Here is a 17,139-nt window from a genome sequence, read left to right as displayed (position 1 = left end):
TTCCTTGGATAAATGGCTGCTTTGGAGGAAGGACTTTATAGCACCACACCCTGATGCCCCCCCTCCCAATCCTCCCCAAGGCACTATCCCTTATCTGCTGGATTTCCGTCTGACAGCTGGCAATCCTATTGGTTACTCAGATCTTTGAACATCTGGCAAAAGCAGAGTTTATTTCTTATTTGAGAAAATAAGCTTATTCTACACAGCTTGCAAACAAATAACCTAGATTACTCCATTCAAATATATCAGTTTGTACAGATTTACAGCAGGGCTGCAAATTGAATCGGTAGATTAATAATTATTAATCATGGTTAATTGAGGGAGCAACACTGAAGGGGTCTATAGCAGGGGTAGTCAAACTGCGGCCCTCCAGATGTCCATGGACTACAATTCCCAGGAGCCTCCTGCCAGCATTCGCTGGCAGGGGGCTCATGGGAATTGTAGGCCATGGACATCTGGAGGGCCGCAGTTTGACTACCCCTGGTCTATAGCAAATACTAGAATAAACCTGTTACACTTTAAGGCACCATAGAACTTTTCTTTAATTATTTTTGCACTCCTTCAATTTAACCTGCCAACGCTGTGGCTATTAATCCAAATGAAATGGCTCTGAAACATGTTCGGGTCTGCCACCTCTGGCTCTGGCAATTCCTGCTGATTTGGCGTAGGTTCAGAGGAGGGAGCTCAGCAAAGACACAGTGCCACCAGTCTGTGAGCCAAAGCTGCGAGGGGAACTGATCTCTTGGATGCAGCATGGAGAACGGCTGCATTTGCGGGCGTGCTCCAAGACCCATCTTGAAGTCCACCTGCTTGGTGCGCTCCTGCAGCAGCGCCATCCACAAAGAGGCGCGCAAGCACACCTCAGTTTATACCGCGAATAAAGCTTTGTTGGTCTTAACCAGGGGTAGTCAAACTGCGGCCCTCCAGATGTCCATGGACTACAATTCCCAGGAGCCCCCTGCCAGCATTCGCTGGCAGGGGGCTCATGGGAATTGTAGTCCATGGACATCTGGAGGGCCGCAGTTTGACTACCCCTGGTCTTAACGGTGCTACTGGGCTCAACATCAGCTCTGCTGCTTCAGATCCACACGGCTCCCTCTCCCTTCCCGCCCTCCCCCGAGTCTACCTTAAATACAGTTTCACTTTTCCATGCCCCCTGAAAAGACACAAGGAGTCCGTTTAGGGCTGGCCATTGCAAGCCTCTGCATTTCAGCCGCACTATACCCGGTGGTCGAGAACGCCTGCCGCCGGGCACAGAGAAGCAAGCGCACGTCCTACTCGTCCCCGCTCTTCTCCCACTCGGAGCGATCAATCACCTCAGCAGCCGCGGCGGCGCCTTCCTCTGCTGGGGCGGCGGCCACGACCAGGCTTTTTCCCGCGCTCCGGAAGTGACCTCGGACTTCAGAGCTGGGCTGCTGGACTCCCTTGCAACTAACGGCTAGCAGTCAAAATAAACAAATGTGGTGGGGCTTCTCCTGTTTGCAATGCATTCCTCCGCTTCCTCCGACCGCGGCTTCCCCCCCCCCGTGCCGACAGAGAGTCTTTCCCCTCCATGTGTCGGAGGAAAGCGGCAGGAAAGCGTCCGTCCCACCCCTTCTTTCCCCTGCAAGCCCCGGGGCAGCAATTCGCGCCCTCTTGCCTCCGCGTGTGCTTCCGCGCGGCCCCATCGCAAAAGGCGCTCTTGTCTTGGAGCGCACTGCAGGGACTGGAACCATTTAGTTTTGAGGGCTGAAAGAGTTGTCCTCATAGGCCGTGAGCGAGTTTCTGGACTCCCCCTTCAGTGGACGTTTGTGAATGAATGGGGAGTTCACCGCTCTACTGGGTAGTCACGCGTCTGTGGCCTACGAAGCGAACAACAACAAAAGGGCGCGCGGGGTTAGCGTCTGCTTTGGGGGTCCGCCAGCAGCGTGCCTATATGGTACATGGGAAGACGAGGCAATACGCATGGACGTGCGGTGATTGGCCCTGAGGAAAGGCAACGCTGACGGCCAGCGGGGGTTAATTTGCAGGAAAATGCAATGCAGGAGAAATTAGGAGCAAGTAGGCGACCGTTTTAGGGGAGAGCAGCGTCAGACGTCCATCGCGTTCCGAGAAAGCCAATGAGACGCTGATGAAGTCTAGGTGCAGAGGATTGCCCCCGGATTTAGTGCGCACCTTTCTAAAGACGTGCAGCGCGAGCCTATGGACGTTCCTTCAAAAGAAGAGAGAGCGGCATGCTGCTGAAATCCGAAGAGCTACCAGACGTTTCAATCTGTGGATTCATTCGGGAGGGATTTGCATAGACATGGTACAATTATACACGTAATAAGGAGGTGGTTCAGATTGGAGGAATCTACACTCGTAAACTGCTCGATAGAAGGACCCGGGACGAGAGTTCTATAGGAAGGATCTAAGCTACTACTACAAATCCCAGAATCCCCGTTAAATAAAGATGCAATATTTTGAAATGCACTTTGGGATTTGTAGTTCTTTCTCCCCAATCCCGAAAGGCTCTTTATTTTCAACGTCAAGAGGCGCCCCTATTGTGATTGTCCGCGACATGTGCCTCGAGACGTGCTCGGAACGCAGCGAAGAAAAGCATCTATGCCATTTTGGAACACTTCGGAAAGCCTACCTGCATTAGCGCTGAGAAACGTCAGTCACTTCAAAGCTATAACGTCACTGGTCGCTTTCACATCAGTAGGCGGGGTTTCAGTATTGCCGGTATTTAAGTCCCACTCCGCTCACCCAATTGGTAGCTGCTCCCCGTCGCTCAACAGAGCTGCCCTTAACGATTGGCTGATACCACCCAGCCTGGGCGTTTTTTCTTGCGTGAGCCGAACGTACACCATTCAGAAGACGGTTCCCGGGGCCAGGAGGGCGGGCGGCGATGACGCTATGGGCTCTGAATGGCTGGGCTGCATGTCAGTCGCTGGGACGGAGTATCGCGATTCGCTGGGGGGACGCGTGGAGGGCGGACCTCTATTGCACCCGCGGCGGCGGCGGCGGCAGCAGGAGGAGCCGGAGCCGCTGTTGGGGGCTGGTGATGGGGCTCGTTGCCCCTCGTGTGTGAAGCCCCCTTGAGCGAGCCGGCCTTGCCCTCGCCTCCTTTTCTCGTCTCCCCCCTCCCCCAAGCCCGCCCCTTCGTCAGGCTCCGGCCGCTGCGGTAAGTCCCCCCCCCCCATCCTGGTCCCTTGGCGATCCTGCCCCCTCCTCCAGCCTCAGCTGCCTTTGGAAGCGGGGCGGGGGGGCACCTGGCCCGTGCTGTGCAGTGGGCGCGCGCGCGCGACTGGCTTGCCTTCGCCCCCCCTCTCCCCTCCCCGGCCCTGGGTGGGACGGAAGTGCTGCCTGCCCGCTTGCCTGCCTGCCTCGTGGACGCAGTTGGTGCTGTTACGCCCCCGGGCCTTGCAATGATGGGGGAAGTGGCCGCCCCTGGGTACGGGTGCTGAAGCGGGGAGGGGGCTGCTCCCGTGGTTTGCAGTGTGTTGGGCGATTCAGTGTTCGAAGCAGGTTCCTTTTTGCCTCTGTGCACATATATCTTTTTATAAATACAACAGATATATAATATGTATGCATCCACATCTTGTGTGTAAAACATATGTAAATGTTAAATGTCCATGTGCGTCTATAGACACACATATATTTCTTTTCATGTACATGAACATGTTACATACGCACATACACACGTGTAGATTTAGCTAAATATAGAGTCTCCGTATGTTTTATGTCTTCAAATCCTAACACATCCTTGTTGCTTTGGGGGCCGATACAAGGTGCTGTTCTTGACCTTTCCAGCTGCTCTGCTGCTTCAATCCTGAGTTCCTAAAGGACTGTCTCTGCCTGTACTGTCGGAGTCTGGCCATGGAAGAAACAAGCATTCTAATGTAGGGAACTAGCCTTAACTGAAGTTTGGTTGGCTAAGACAGTGGTCCCCAACCTTTTTATCACCGGGGACCAGTCAACGCTTGACAATTTTACTGAGGCCCGGGGGGGGGAGGGTAGTCTTGCTGAGGGACGTTGCCACTACCACCTGAGCCCCTGCTCCACTTGCTTTCCTGCCGGCGCTCCTGACTTCCCACCAGCTGCTGGGGGGGGGCTGCCAGCAGCAGCTGCGCAGTGCCATGCCTAGGGGGAGCCCCAGCCATGGCGGCCACTGGAGAACACCAAAGGTGAGTGGCAGGGCAGCCCCCGAGGCAGCAGCCGGGGAGGAGGACAAGGAGGAGCCGCGGCCCGGTACCGACTGGTCTACGGACCAATACCGATCCCCGGACCGGGGGTTGGGGACCACTGGGCTAAGACCTCTGTCTCTGCCCCCTTACTTGTGTAGAGTTCTCCTCAAGTGACAAGTGTTAACTTACTCCTGAAAGCCTTCTGGACTGATATGAAGACTAATGTGTTCTTGAAGGCCTTTAATTTAGACTAAGGGTACAGACTATGGTCATCTGTACTGGATGTCCCGTGAGAAATGGAATGGCTTCTCTTTATTGTTTTAGCAATTTCTGATAGCATGTCTTGATTTTAACAGTTATTGTGAACTGTCTTAGACTAGATATGGCTGAAATGCTGCTTAAAAACAAACAGGAAAATAGAGGTGGCAAGTGCTTATTTCTCTGGATATAGGAATTATAAATTCAGGGCCTGCAATGGAAGGAAATCCAGGTACTTCTCTGTGCTGCCCCTTCCTCCCCTTACATGCTCATCGTGACTCTTTGTAATCTGCCAGAAAGAAAGGGCTGCTTCTCCCACCTATACAAAGCCAGTGCGTTCTCATAGACCTGCAGTGAATAACTAACATTCTTTCCCTGAGGATGAAATTGAAGAAATAGTTCCACATGCAAGATGGCCAGTAAAGGCTGAGGATTTACATTCAGTCCTGCAAGGTGATTGCTTCATATATACATACAGGTGCGTTTGGAGATTCCATTTGTTCCAAAGAACACCTGGCACACTAAACCTCTCAAGCCCTATGATAAAACTGCCAGTGAGATGTATAGGGATGGGTTACTGAGCTGTGCAGGAAATGGCCATCTTGCAAATTTAGTTACACTTCTGTGGAAGAGTATTTCCTCTCCAAAGATTGTATGGTTAATCTCCAACAGACTTTAATGGTAGTGTAGATGCAGATGTACACTCAAAAGCTGCTGTGGAGGACAATATTCTTTTCTCTGTTTATGCCCTCAAGGTACACACTTGGCCATTGCTAGGCAATGTAATGAAGGAAGGTCCTCTGTTATAGATCATGTCTGGCAATTGGCTTCTGTTTCCCCTGCTGTAGGGATGCATCCGCATCTTCTTCTCTTCCTCAAAGGCAACTGTAATATCAAAGCATTATCTGTGGTTGTGTGGCATGGCTTACTCCTCAAGAATAATATGTGGTTGGTCCCAAAGAGTGAAAAATGCAGCTGTGACAAAGGGCTGTGCAGGTTGGTTGAAACAAGCATAGATGGTCAGCCGTGTGAAAGAGAAATGGATCAGAAATGTTTAAATGGCCATGTGTTTTCCATCTTCAGTCTTGCACTGAGTGGATATCAGGCATATTGGGAAACTCTGGATGGTCCCAAATGTTTAGCGACATATTTTGTATCTGTTACTGTGAACTGTCTTGGAATGGCAGTATGTTCTGTAACCCCCCCCCCCCAAAAAAAAAAAATATCGTCCCAGCTGAAAGCCTATACAGTTCCAGATTGTATCAAGAATACAAGTTTTTAAAAGAAGGGTTAATTTTACCGCTATGATGCTAAGTTCATAAAAAATATCCTGTACAAATTATTCTTCAATAGCCATCAATGAGGGCAGTGGTGCTAATTAGAAGGTGTTAAAGATCAGGATTAGAAATTGCCTGGCACGCTGGTGCTGAGTTCCTTTGGTTTTGCTTGAGCTTTATTCTCACTCTGGCTCATGCCATTGCTGTCAGAGTCAAGTCCAGTAGCACCTTAGACACCAACAAGATTTTTGCAGTCTAAGCTTTTGAGAGTCAAAGCTCCCTTCATCCAATTGCTGTCACTATGGTCTTGCCTTTGCCAGAATGCTACTCTTCTGGTTCATAGTTGTGTCTGGCACTGGGAGAGTTGAAGTCCAGATGGAACTGGGCATGAGCTGTATCATTGTCCACTTTTAGCAGCTTTTTCCATTTGACATTTAATTTTGAAACGCACCACAGGGTAATGGCCAGGAGCAAAAAGCTCCACGGTTTTCCTCAGAAAAAAAATGCAAGAAGCAAATAACTGCTTAGATATATTTAACAATACAGTCCTGTACAAAATTGCTCTAGTTCTGTTTAGGCCCATTCATTTCAAAAGATTGGAAGGGTGCATGCACACAAAAGCTCACACCTTGAATAAATCTTTGTTGGTCTTAAAGGTGCCATTGGACTCCAATTTTGTTCTGCATCAGAGTGCACTGTTAAGATGATGGTTTTGTTTGTTTTACAAGAGGGAGGGGATTTGTGGTAAAGATCAATGAAATTGGTAAGTATGTTCTGTTGGTTTTTTGTTGATGGTTCTCTGGCAGATTGATTCTTGGGTTGCATTCAGTCCACTTCAAATAAAATAGCTCATAAAGCTATCATAACAAGGAGAATGTGCACGTCAAGGTGTAGGCTGGTTGTTTTCTTGTGGCAGGTGGGAAAAGGCTGCAATAGTATGAAGCTAGTATTTGGTTGATACAAATAGAGGTGATCGGTGACTAGTTTTATTTTATTCCCTATAATAATCATAATAACAACAACTTAGAAAGAAAAAGGAAGGGATGTACAAGTGATGGGAGGGATCCCCATTCTTTTTTCATGCATATGCATCTTTCCTGCTTGCCCTTCACCTGCCAATAAAGGATAGGGGAGGAACATTAGCATTTGCCATCAGACAGTATGCCTGGGGGTATGTGGAGAAGAGGCCAAGGGGATTTTGTGTGTGTGAAAGACCTCAGTGAATCTGCCCCAGTCCAGGCAAAACGCTTTAATTGCTGTTAGTATGGATTATGCTCCACTTATATAGGAACTGTGCTTGGGGAAAGGTGGGTTTCGACTGAATTACATTGCAGGGTATAGGAATGAGCCAATCGGAAACGTTTATGCATATCTGTCATTTTCTTAAGTTTTAGAGAAAATGGTCAGAAGTAGATAGTATCTAACTTCAGATCCTGTGGTTTTATGCAACTGTGGCTACAGGACCTGTAAAAGTTTAGTTAGCAGGTGTGACCCTCCTAAAATCAGGATGCATCTATTCAAATTGCACCTCTTGAATGAAGCAAAATCAAATGTATCCCTAGTTCCTTCACCACTGCGTGAATTTATCTGAAATAATGCTGTGTCAGCAATTGTCATAAAAATGTCGCTGAGCTCTTCTTTGAATGTCTTAGGCTTATGTTTGGATGAATAAACATCAGCTGCTCCTGCAGGATTGGGGGTTCTCATTGCACTAAAGAGGATTCTGTTCTGAGTCTTCATGTGTTGTTACATCAGAAGTCTGCTGTGCTATTTCTGATGAGCTGAGCTGCCTTTTGAATCTGTGTGTTTTGAAGGCCTTGCCTGACATGGCACATATGATCAAACGAGTGAGAAATAGGAGTTTAAACAGGTTGTCTGTGAGTTTTGTTGTTCCTTCCTCCTGTCTTAAGTACAAAACAAAATGTTGAAGTGCATTAACAGTAAACTAACACACAGCTGACGAATTGAGCTCTGACTCAGAAAAGCTCTTTCTGGAATAAAATGTTGCTCGCCTTTCAGGTGCCACTGCACTCCTGCTTTGTTTTGCTGCTACAAATGGCTACCCGTCTGAAATTCCAAATATTTATTTAGTATTTATTATATGCTTAGATAATGCTACTGGAAATACCACTCTAGGTAGGATTAAAAAATAGGTTGTATTCTTCTGTAAGCTCAGTTTCACCACTGAATTGCCGCCAAACATTCAAGCAGTGAGTCTTCCCATGCTCTGCCCATTCACTGCCTTGCCTGCTTCTGGGGCTATCACCTCTTTCTGCACTGATGGGTAAACAAAACTTCCTGGTGGAGAAGATCTATGGCTTTCTCATATTGGCTTCATGGTATTTTAACTCTGCTCAGCTTTGGAGGAAGCAATAGTGAGAGGTACGACTTACAGTATTTGCTGGCGTATAAGACTACTTTCCCCCCCTGAAAAACATGCCTCCAAGTGTGGGGGGTCGTCCTATATGCCGGGTGCACTTCAGTTGGGATAGACAGAGCTGCCCATAGTGGCCTCCTGATGCCCACCCACCTCATTCTACATACCATCCAGTATCGCGCGGTATCCAGCACGGCCACGGTGGGTCATCAGCATGGCTGCGGTGAGCATCAGCACCGAGACAGGGGTGCCAGCCTTTTCGGTGTGACCAGCCCGTTCTGCTCGGTGGGAAGCAGCGGCGCTCTGCCCCCCCCCTTGTCTACGCAGAGCTCGCACATGCGCACTTGCACACTAGTGCCGGTCACAGGGAGATGCAGAGGCGGGGCGGAGGTGTTGCGGCTGTACAATAGTGACAATGACAGGTACTGTAATGTAACAAACTCTATATTTTGAGTGGAAATGTTGAGGGGTCGTCATATACGCCCAGTCGTCTTATACGCCGGCAAATACGGTATGTCTTTTGAACCAGTGTTTGAATTTTGGGATGGGCCTAGAAAAATGCAGTTCTGTTTATGGTTCTTGACTTGCCCATTTGTAAACCATTAAACATCACAAAGTTTTAGCCACCATAATAGAATACCTCCCTCCCTCCCCTGGCATGCTAAAGACACCAAACTTGCAGAGGATCTCTGGCTGACTGTTTTACCTGCCCTCCAATTTGATGAGAACCGAATGTATAGGGTCTAAGTGATGCCCTTGCCAAAGGAGGAGTCCCCAGGCAATTGTTTTTTGAGGAACTGACCACCTGTGAGTTTCGTGTTCCTAACTTACAGGATCTGTTCTATACACTTTGAACCTCCTGAACCTGTGCCTGTCAAAATGACCAACATTCAGGAATCTATAGAACAGATCCTATGCAAGCTAAAAACATCAGAGTTGCAGGGGACCTCCCCTGGATGTTCCTCAACTTGTCTTCTAGGTTGTCGCTTTGAAGTTATATAAACAGACATTTTGACTGAGTGCAGACATTCTGTCTGGAAATGTCTCTGCTCATGAACAGCTGGAAAGTTCATGCCAGTTGATTTGCCAAGAATTTAACTTCACGAACCACCTAAAATTCATCACAAATTTTAGCTTGCGATCCAGTTCGTGCCCAACTCTACTCACCAGCAAAGCTGGAAAGAACCTACTGTGGTGTGTACATCTGTCCTACTCTTCATCCTGTTTAAAAGGTCTACAATATTAAGGCTTAATTGCATTTTAATTATTTTTGAAGGTCTTCACAAAAATCAAACTGCATGAAATCTCTGTGGTAATAGAAATAAAGATATATAATATATCTTACTGCTTTATGAATTAAGAAGATCTCCATAACAATCTGCTAGAAGTTTGACATAGTGTCTGTTTGTCTTTGGGAAATCATTGCTGCAAATGGAGCAACTTTGTGCTATGTATGAGTAACTCTCTTCTTAGTTGCTTCCTTTTATTGTCTTAAAGCTCAGTGTAACTCATATGATTCCTATGACCTTGCCACATGGAACATCTGAAAAGCTCTTATATGTATTGCATGAAAGTCTTCTAGTGGTGTGTTTAGTATAGAAATACTAAGGGTTTGCATGCTTACCCAGGATTAAGGCAACTAATCATATTTGGTGCTGAGAAGTTACCAGATACAGGACAGGTGGGTAATGGTGTTGGTCTAAAGCAACCGAACAATGTTTGAGTCTGTTGGCACTTTTAAGACCGACAAAGTTTAATTTAAGACCGACAAAGTATAAACTTTTATGTGCAGGGCTGACAAATTCATATGTCACTGACTCCATATATTTCTGGAGAGTTATTCATTTTACCATAACAGGTTATTTTCCTGATGTTATAGCTCTGTCTTGGTAGTTGCTGTTCTTCATCTGTTCATTTTGGTGACTCATTGGTGATGCTGATGCTGCTCTAACATTTTAAGCATTTAAGCATTCGTTTTTGTTTGTGTGTGTTGTTTTTCATGCTGGACAGCCAGAGAGCTCTTCAGCCCTTCTCTATGAATTCTTTGGAACCTCCTTCTCTGGAAAGAACCTCCTGCTCTTATTTTGGGCATATTTAAAAGGCTACCTACAACTCTGTTAAGATAGTCATTTCACACCACAGCTATTAATAAAAAATTAATAGAGACTGTTTTTTTTTAAGCTCTCTTTAAGCTTTCTGTAGTGCAGGGTTTCTCAACCAGGGTTTCGTGACAGCCCTGGAAGGGTTTCCTGAATGGATGCAAGTTGCTTACCTTTAATATATTGTTAAAATATGTTAAACATAATTGGGTGATATGACCATATGTGGCCATGTTGATCTGCCCCCCTCCCAAAATGGCCAATGATGGACCTGGAAGAGGTAAAAAGGGGAGGGGCCTCGGATGGGTGTGTACACAGCTTTGCCTCCCAAGTGCATTCTGCACCATCGTACCACTTCTGGGGCTTCTTGAAGCCTAAAGAGTGTTTTAGGGGTTTCTCAACAGTAAAAAGGTTGAGAAAGGCTGCTCTAGTGGGAGTCTACTTCATTCCTCCATTTCCCAAGATTCCCTCTTTGGAAGTTCATTAAGTATGTATTTTGTATTTTATATTTTTAGAACTTTAAACAAAATTATATGTAAAATGTAAGATTTTATATGTCAAATGTTTTATAGAATTGTAATTTTTGCTAGTTGTAACCTACCCTGAGCCCTTGGGGAAGGATGGGCTAAAGTTTTAAAATAAAATAAATAACTAATATCTTTGGGTACACTAGTATATTAATGGACTTATCTAGACATCAATTTCTTCATTAGTTTTCACAGGGTTCTGCTGAACCATTCTCTTTGAAACGAGATAGGAGGGATGCTAGAAGACTGAATGTCTGATCGTAGACAAGGCTGTAGTTGTGCACTCCAGGCAACAGAGACCAGTTCCCCTGGAAAAAAATGACTGCTTTGGAGGGTGGACCTTGGGGCATTGTACCCTTTTGAGGATCAGCTCCCAAATATCCTGCTTGGCGGGGTCATTAAATGCCCTCACACACCTTCCTCTGAAGCTGCTTGGCAAAAGCTTTCCATGATGATGATAGTGTTAGGTTGTGCTAAAAATCACAATGGGCAGTAGAAAACTGTTGCTGGTAAGGGCTGCCCAGAGCACAGGCGGGACACACATGCGCCCCTCTGCTCCCACCTCAGCCTGCCCTTCAACTCTGCCATTGTTGCTCATTTATAAAGATCAGCTCCCCAAGCAAAAATGGCAGCTTTGGAGGGTCGTCTCTGAGGCTTTGTACCATTTTTGAGGTTCCACCTCCGAACCTTATTTTCCCTGGACTCAGCTGGCACTGTCTGTTGCTTTGCCGGTGATGCCTGCCCTTCTGAAGCCTGAGGCCTGCTGTTGGCAACTGCAGCTACTGTTTTTGTCTGCAAGACCAAGTTGTTGCCTAATAAACTTATAACACTGAGTTCTTCCCAAAGTCTCACTGTCCACTTACCTGTAAAGCTTTTGTATTGATCGGGAGTTAAGCAAACTCCACTTGAAATTCAGGGCCACTTATGCCTTTGATTTCGTGGGACTTTCCTGGTGAATACTGATTTTTATTTACCAGGGCAGGCTTCAGCAAAGTCTCTCCAGCCAGTTACTTCTTCACCTTTTACAGTAATCGGCTGTAAGTATTCCTTATTTAGATCTTTCTGTACTTTCCAGACTTGAAGCCCCCTTGCTAGTCTGTCTGCCTGTGCTTCCTGTGGCTCAGAGTCTATCTCTAGGGTTTTGATGGTTGCCTCAGCCCTTTTCAGTCTTCTGACAGTTTGGGGGTGATGTTTACATTTTTCCTTCTCAAAATTTGTACAATAAGCTTTTACACGTCCCTCTTGCTAACAGTGATAACTCACTATCCTGCCGTGTGTATTTTGTGGGGGAGTGTTCCTTCTCACGGGGTTGGTGATTCAGTTTTTCCTGACATGCCCCCAATTTTTTTTCTTGATTGGAGGTGGATAAAAGACACCCCCCCCGGTCCCCTTCAATGTCGTCTAATGAAGTACCAGCTACAGTTTTTAGTCCCCCCCCCCCCAGGAATCATCTAAATTGTGAGGGAACTTGCCTGTAGAACTATTCTAAGCCTATTAGTTGCTTCAGTTCTTCAAATTGTGTGACTTTACTCCCCTCAACTCATCTATTCAAGGTTCTATCTAAATGACAACCTAGCTGGGCATATTGTTTCATCTAGCTTTCTTATTTTTCTGCTTTGTTCTAACCTAAGAATGCCAGCCTCCAGATGGGACTTATGGATCCTCTAGAATTACAACTGTTCTCCAGGCAATGGAGATCACTTCCCCTGGAGGAAAAGGGTGCTTTGGAGGGTGGCCTCTATGGCATTGTGCCCCACTGAGGTCCCTATCCATCCCCAAATCTCCAGGAGTTTCCCAGCCTGGATCTGGTAACCCTATCACCTCATTCTCTTCGAGGAAGGACCTGGCAGGCCTAACCCCATGAACCCTTCAGCCCCATTCTTCATGAGGGCCAACTCTTCCCTCAACCCCCCTTGCCATCCAGCCTCAGCTAATATGGAAGGTGCCCAAGAAGAAGATTCAAGTGTCAAGAAGCTGCCCAGCAACTGCCAGAAGGGACAGCCATTAGAACTCTTGTGGCAATCTTCCCTCAAAGTTCTGCTCCCTCCCCAGGACTCTGTTTTAAGAAGTGAGTCATCTGCCAGTATGATACATGTTTTATTACATGGAAAGGTGTGATAAATGGCAATTGATCTGTAACAATTGTACAGTTACAAAAAAAACAAATTTTAGTAATGTTTTAGGTACCGTGTTTAAACTGTTGTTCAGTTGGAAGCCAGAAACAAGCGAATGCTGTGCATGTTTACCATGATGTTTACCAAATTATACTTGAATACAGTAAGATTTATTCCTAGATATTCAGAGAATTGCAATGCAGCATGTCACTAGCTTCTGTACAGATTTGCCTTGTTCTGATTCAGTGGCCGAAACCAAGGCTTGGCTGTTCTGAGAAGTCTTCACGTTTGCATAGTTCTAATTTCACTTGAGTGCTCAAATTCTGCCCTTACGTTCTGGTTTGGCCAAACCAGTTTGGACAACACAACAAGTTATGATTTGCCTGACCAATGAGGGAGGGGGATTGGAACAAGGAGCATCTGAGATTAAACCTATTCATGATGGCCAAACTATGGTTTGGCTATTATGTCTGAATCCTATTTTGATTTTAAAAGAAGAACTAAAATGAGGGAGGAACAGAAATATTAGATTTTCCTTCCTGTTTGTTCCATGAAGTCCAGCTGGCAAAAGAAGGAGACTGTTTGCTAATTCCTTTGCACCTTATTGAGGCTGTCAGTATTCCTCAGTCACTGATCTATAAGGGCACAATATGTTGTGGAGGATAAATGATTGCAATGGGAAGGGTGGGGATGAGGGAGGTGGACAAGTTAGCAGCCATATAATGCAGCTCCATTTATATTGCATAGGATCCAAGCAGCTTTTTAAAAATGTATCTCTACCCACTAACAGCTGCTTCCCATGTAAGAAGGTGCGCCAAGCAACACTTGGGAATATGTCGTATACATAATTTAGCTGAATGTGATTCCCTGAGCAAGATGGAATATGTATTCCTCTTGTTTTCATTTTAAGTGGGAGGGGTAACAACTGCTTTACTGAGTAATTTTTGGGAAATAATCTAATGCTATTACTGCTGTTAAAATAAATGCAATTGATTTAGGAGGTGAAACAGCTAGATCTTCAAATGTTTTTGGAGCTACAGTTTCTAAGCAGCAGCTTTTGTCTGTTCAAGAAGTCAGTGGCATATGTGGCATCTTTATTTATGTGTGAGTTTTGTGGGAACTGTTGAACTTCTGATTGTACATATGAGATGTCTGAAAGTGGTTTTTAATAAACAAGGAAGGTAGAATATTTAGTATATTTATTTAGGTGCATTGCCTGTTCCCCTAGAAAACATTAATCAAAACCCAGATTGTTTAATATTGAAATATGGGAAGGCTTTAATTTTAGTGTACAGGTCATAACCCACATAAAAGATTCTTAGATTAGTCCACACCTGTGAATGTCTCTCAGAAATGGATGGCAATCAGTACAATAGGATTTACTCCAAAAATTTGTAGGATTATAGCCTTTTGTATTATGTGTTTCTCCAGCATTCTGATTTTAGTGTAGCATTCTTGTGATTTTTATTTTTAAATATACTTGTGGGGTCCAGTTTCTGAAAAAATACAAAATGGAACTGTTGTTAAAGACAACATAGCATGTATTTCTCCTTGTTTAGATTTGACCAAGCAGTAATATCAGGGCTCTCTCAGCCCCACCTACCTCACAGGGTGTCTGTTGTGGGGAGAGGAAGGGGAAGGCAATTGAAGCCGCCTTGAGACTCCTTTGGGTAGAGAAAAACATCATATAAGAACCAAGTCTTCTCTTCTTCTTACTGCTTTGTTACAAAATTAATGAGGCATTCTGGTACCCCTGTGCATGCTTCAGGCATGGTAATTATTAATAGGCACTTTTTACTTGTATATTATATGCAACTGTCCTCACAAGTATTTGTGCAATTCTAGTTCAAAGTCTGGAATGATGTTGATTACAGCAAGCCACAGCCTACTAAACAGTTATTGGACAACCTCAGTATTTTGAGATATTCTGTAATTTGAATGTAATGACACATTATCCCTAAATAAGTTCATTGGACACTTTCATAAGGGGAACATGAAATAGTCTACTTTTGATGTATATATCTTGTTATTGTATTACTTTTCACTTCTGTAATAACATTCTTTTTGGCATTGTTTGACATATCATATCTGATACTTTCTAGCATGGTTCCTAATTTTTGTAATCTCAGTTTTACTGCATTGTTTGGCCCATTATGCACGGAGTGGAAAGTCTGCATTCGGGGTGGAATGGCGGCAGCTAAAATCACCAATTATGCACGCTGCAGGCGGCAACCGGGTGCAGAGTCAACGTATGCCACCGAAAAAGCCACATTAGCGAGATGTGGAAGAAAGTGGAGCTTCCTGGGACCAGGGCGCAACCAGAAGCGGATCCGGAGTATCTGCGTGCATAATCGGATACTCTGGGTTTTGCCGCCGTTGTGTTCAATCCCATGCATAATCGGTTTGCTTCGCTTCTTCCTCCTCCTTGTTCTCCATGCCACCGTTTCAGCGGCCGTGCATAATAGGCCCTTGACCGTCTCATGCTACACTGTGTAATCTCAACAGGAAAGACAGGCTATAAAGAAATAACATTAATATATACATGAAGATCCCCTTGATTATGAGCTTGTAGAGATGAGATATTGTGAGAGATGTGCCTCAGGACCTTCAGACTCTTTATTATGGTCATAGACCAGCATAGCTTCAAGACCTTGTATGCTTAACTCGGAGTGCTAGTTCTTGAGAGTCAGCTAGGTGTACTTACATTCTGACCACATGGAATTTTATGACGAGAACCAGTCTTCAGAAGCAGTATCCTCACGGCACTATGTATGAGGTTCTGTAAGAAGTTCAGGAAAGGGCCAGATGGCTTCATCCTGCTGTGTGGAATTCATCCATGCTCCTATTTCTGTCATGGGAGAAACGAAAAGAATCAAGGTACAAAATTGCATTCTGATTAATTTTAAAATAATTTCCAATAATGTTGTGAAAAGATCTCTTAGGTGAGAGGACTGTGGCTCAATTATATCCTTAGGTTGCTTTTGTAGTAGTTTTGTTTCCAAATGTGGTTGCGCTTTTCCTCATTAAAAGTGCTAACAAAATTCCCAGCTGCTGCATAGTACATTTGCCTAAGGATTTTATGCTGGGCCCTGGGACTTGAAGTATTTCTCCAGCCATGTTATTTGCAAAAGTGACAAACTTCAGTAACAATTTGTACTCTTACTTGTAGTAAGCCAGCTAACTCCTGCCAACACCAGCATATTAGCAGAAACTAAAAACCTCATAGGCACAGGAAACAAGAAAAGTAATCTTTAGTCCAATTAAATTAATGTCTTGCTTCAAGAGCCCAAATACTTTCAAGAGAACTTCTGTGAAGCCAAACAATGGTTTCGAAATTGGATATTGCTTTGAAAACCTAGTTGTGTTTCTATGTTGCTAGGCCTATGGAAATGCATCCATTCAGTATCTACAAAAGAGGGTGATGCAGATCAGTGTAAACATGTCTTGTATATATGTTAAGTTCGGCTCTTCTTCCACAGAATAACAGTACAGCAAGATTACCCAGAAATACTCCTTATGTTTCTCCCAAATAATCTGGGTTCATCTTCTACAGCTCTTTTTGGTTAATATACAGGGCATTATTTTTTTGTGTCTCTAACCATAATAGCTGAAGAATAATTACCTGAATTTACCAATGCAGATGACAAATTTAGCACAAATTGTGTGGTACTTTGAGAGATGGGGAAAATATTACAAAATGAAGCCTTGGTGAACAAATATACCACATAGTCCAAGTTCCTTCCCACCTCGTTTTCTTAGTCTACTGCCAGAGAAATGCTGATTTTTGAAGGAAGAAGGGATAGGAAGTCCCTGAACTAGACAGGGAGTTCAGTAGGAACTGCAGTGACTGATTTTGACAGACAGGTTTGATTGTTGCTTCAAGCTGTATTTAAGGCAGAACTGTTTAAAAGACAAACAGTGTAATTTTAAAGTATAATGCACCTCCTGTCTCTGGTAGTGTGTCAGTTAGTAAGCTGGAGTGGGAAGGAATTACTAATCACACTTTGTAATTAAATAAGTTTGTTTTGTTACATATTACTCTCATTTTATGCTCAACCCAGATGATCTACTATACACTCTGTAGGAATCCGAGACAAAGTGGTCTGGATTTGAAGCTGATAGCTGTCTGGTGCAGGATTAAGGAATCCTGTACATGTGTGAAAGAGCACACTAGCATACTGAAAATCCACTTTATCTCACATGCCTAATGGTGACAGTGGTCCTGGTATAATAACCATAAGAGGGTGTGGGTGGTGAGATGGTGCACAACTCTTCAGCTCAAGGGATTTGTTATTGATAGCGATGTATTAAATAAAATTACAAGAGAATGGTTCGGATT

At 44.8% G+C, this 17,139-nt stretch overlaps 1 protein-coding gene across 4 annotated transcripts in view; it reads right to left on the bottom strand.

Annotated features, from left to right (window-relative positions):
* The window catches only part of ZRANB3 (zinc finger RANBP2-type containing 3), a 56,645-nt gene extending 53,950 nt beyond the window's left edge, over positions 1–2,695 (bottom strand). The window contains exon 1 of one of the 4 annotated variants that reach the window (XM_077320221.1): positions 2,615–2,695. The gene's annotated coding sequence lies outside the window, so the exon portion shown is untranslated. Of the gene's footprint in view, positions 1–1,126; positions 1,575–2,614 lie in introns of those variants that run through there. The other 3 variants (XM_077320217.1, XM_077320220.1, XM_077320219.1) reach the window with 3 other exon arrangements.
* Positions 2,696–17,139: the final 14,444 nt, after the last annotated feature.

Source organism: Paroedura picta, chromosome 2 (genome assembly GCF_049243985.1).
Source record: "Paroedura picta isolate Pp20150507F chromosome 2, Ppicta_v3.0, whole genome shotgun sequence".
In the NCBI taxonomy this organism is placed as follows: domain Eukaryota; kingdom Metazoa; phylum Chordata; class Lepidosauria; order Squamata; family Gekkonidae; genus Paroedura; species Paroedura picta.
Note: the sequence above shows the minus strand (reverse complement) of the source record. Positions and strands in the feature narration are given on the sequence as shown.